We start from the raw sequence: 3,337 nt of genomic DNA, 5'->3' as shown, positions 1-3,337 counted from the left end.
GAGAGATGTAGAGGTTCGTGGAACCGCAAAGCGTGCAGCAACGTCGGCCTAGCGCACTGGTTGTCGGGCGGGCGCAAGCTGGGTGAGAATTGCGCGGTCGGCAGCAGCGACCTGGGCGGCGGCGGAACAAGTGCGGGCGTTCGCCGCTTCTTCGACAGCTGCACTGTTAGAGGGCCGACGAGTGCGAGGGGGCCCGGCCGCGGCTTACAAAATCGGTTGGATCGCGCCGGAATGCGAGGAGGAACAGGCAACAGCAACGACGGCATTCGATTGCTGCTGCTGCGGTAATGATCTTTCCACAGGTTTACCTACGGAAACCTTGTTACGACTTTTACTTCCTCTAAGCGATCGAGTTCGGTCCTCTTCTCCGGGCCATCAGAGAACGCGCCGACGACGGCGTGGAACGCCGCCGCGCGTAAGCGGACTCGTCGGCCAGATCTGAAGACCTCACCGGTTCGATCCGTAGTAGCGACGGGCGGTGTGTACAAAGGGCAGGGACGTGATCGACGCGGGCTGATGACCCGCGCCTACTGGGAATTCCTCGTTCACTGGGTTGGTTCCAAGCCCCGATCCCTATCACGGGAGGTGGTTCAGAGGTTTCCGACCCTCTCGGGCCGGGGGAGACGCGTCCGCTGATACTTCCAGTGTAGCGTGCGTGCGGCCCCGGACATCTAAGGGCATCTCAGACCTGTTATCGCTCCGCCTCGTGCGGATTTCTGCCGCCCGTCCCTCTAAGAAGCACTGCGTTCGCCAACCGACTGGCCCGGGCGCGACGGCGTGCCGCCGCCGGGCATGCGCGGGCCGAGCCGACCGGGTCACCACCGCTGCTCCACAACCGACGCCGCAACCACGCCAGGACCTCCACCTCACGAGGGAGAGCGGCAGCCGGACGCGGCCGCAGCGCCGGACGCGAAGGAGAGTGGCGGCAACGGCAAGCCCAGGCTGCGCACGGAGCTACCGACGACGGCTTCGGCGCGCCTCGCTACCGGAAAAGCACTAATCGACGCGCTAGTTAGCAGGCCGGAGTCTCGTTCGTTATCGGAATCAACCAGACTGATCGCTCCACCAACTAAGAACGGCCATGCACCACCACCCACTGAATCGAGAAAGAGCTATCGATCTGTCAATCCTACCGGTGTCCGGACGGGGTGAGTTTTCCCGTGTTGGGTCAAATTAAGCCGCAGGCTCCACTCCTGGTGGTGCCTTCCGTCAATTCCTTTAAGTATCTGTTTTGCAACCATACTCCCCGCGGAACCGACTATGGTTTCCCGCGCAGGCTCCCAACCGGGTCATCGAAGCAAACGCCGGCGGAGCGCCAGTCGGCATCGTTTACGGTCGGAACTACGACGGTAACTGATCGTCTTCGAACCTCCTACTTTCGCTCTTGATAGAGGAAAACGTGCTTGCCACACGCCGTCGCTGCAGTGCGTTTTGCGACGATCCAAGAATTTCACCTCTAACGTCGCAATACGAGTTTTTCCGATCGCTCCCTTTGATCATTGCCTCGTCGTGAACGGAGACCGACGGATGACGCGCGGACGAGGCAATTTTCCATCATTCCATGAATTTCGCATGCAAGCTGGCCGGGCTCGCTCTGAGCACTCTAATTTTTTCACAGTGAACGTACTAGCCGCCTCGGACAGTCGGCGAAGAGCACCCTCGGAGGAACCGTGCGGGCCGAAACGACTGAGAGGTGGACACGCTACCGCAACGCGTGCGACGACGACGCCCGACGACGTCTGCCTCGTTTCTTTCCCGCAAACCGGCAGAAGCGGCGGCGACGCGGGAGCGAAGCCACGCACGTGAAAATCGGACGGGCGTAGACGGGGCCGAAGCGGCCGACGCAGCGGCGAAGCGGCGATGCGCGCAGAACTGCGCGGCCCGACCGCGCACGCACCGGCGAATAGGGCCGGGAGTGCGAACGGACAACCGAAGCGGACGCGCGCGAGGCGCGCCTGCGACGGCGCCGTCGACCCGAACGTGCTGGGGCACGTTTTCGAGACCCGAATTCCGACTACGAACTTTTCAAACGCAACAATTTTAATATACGCTACCGGAACTGGAATTACCACGACTACTGGCACCAGACTTGCCCTCCGGTCGGTCCTCGTTAACGGATTTGAAGTGTACTCATTCCGATCGCGGGGTCTCGACAGAGTCCCGCGTCATTATTTTTCGTCACTACCTCCCCGTGCCGGGAGTGGGTAATTTGCGCGCCTGCTGCCTTCCTTGGATGTGGTAGACGTTTCGCATGCTCCCTTTCCGGAATCGAACCCTGATTCCCCGTTACCCGTTGCCACCACTGTCGGCACTTACCGGGCCGTTGACAGTTGATAGGGCGGACTCGCAGCGGACCCGTCGCGAAAAGGCTAGTCGATACTAGCCCGTGCGATCGTACTGACAGTTATCCAGAGTCACCAAAATCGAAGGGGCGTGAAGCCGTACGCCTCGACCCGCGCGCGGAGCGCGACCGCTGCTGCAACGGCCCGTACGCGTCGGTCTCAGTCTAATATTTGCGCCGCGACCAATACGGAAGGCCGACCGTATCGTCGCGACCGGGGGACTGGCGCGGGTACGCAGCCCTGGACCGGCCGAGCGGGCGCCGGCCTAGCACGCGAAGACGTAGTGGCGGCTGCCGAAAGCCGTTTTTCGGCCCGACGCTCGGGTGCGACCTGTGATCGCGGCTTCGGTTGCATGTATTAGCTCTAGAATTGCCACAGTTATCCACTCTCTTCGCGGTGAGGAATACGGTCCCGAGGATTAGGTCCGGTTCCTGAGCCATTCGCGGTTTCACCATTCGTTTACGGCATGAACTTACACTTGCATGGCTTAAGCTTTGAGACAAGCATATGACTACTGGCAGGATCAACCAGGTATCGTCGTCGTCGGGCAGCGAGTGGGAGGACGACGATACCTGGTTGAGAGCGGCAACAACGAGAAAAAAGGAGAAGCTGAATCGGCCGCCGCCGACGAATCGACCAGACGAGCGCTCGGAGGTGGCCGTTCGTACGTACACGTTCTATTCCACCGCGGCAGAATCGGAAACGCGTAACAAAAGAGTTCGCCATGCAAAAACGGTTTGCGATCCGACTACCGCACACCGGGCCGCTGCAGAAGGACGGCCGCCGGTACAGGTCGAAGCGAGATGGGCCGTTTTCTGACTGCCGCCGCGGCAGCGACAGTGACGGACAGTCGGACGGGCGAGCGAGTAGATCTGCCGCGGCGCGAGGCGTGGAACGACGGTGACAGCAAGGGCGAGGGCGCTCATTCTAAGGCGGGCGGGTGGACGGCGGAAGAATCGGAGACGCACCAGCCGTGTAGAGTCGATCGCGCGGCG

The 3,337-nt window shown here is 61.5% G+C and overlaps 1 pseudogene; it reads right to left on the bottom strand.

The window, feature by feature from the left end:
- Nucleotides 1-285: 285 nt before the first annotated feature.
- On the bottom strand, nucleotides 286-2,876 carry LOC149133491 (small subunit ribosomal RNA; annotated as a pseudogene).
- Between the last annotated feature and the right edge of the window lie 461 nt (nucleotides 2,877-3,337).

Source organism: Octopus bimaculoides, chromosome 10, assembly GCF_046866305.1.
Source record: "Octopus bimaculoides isolate indiv1 chromosome 10, ASM4686630v1, whole genome shotgun sequence".
Taxonomy (NCBI): Eukaryota; Metazoa; Mollusca; class Cephalopoda; order Octopoda; family Octopodidae; genus Octopus; species Octopus bimaculoides.
The sequence above is the reverse complement of the archived record's forward strand: the minus strand, read 5'-3'. Positions and strand labels throughout refer to the sequence as shown.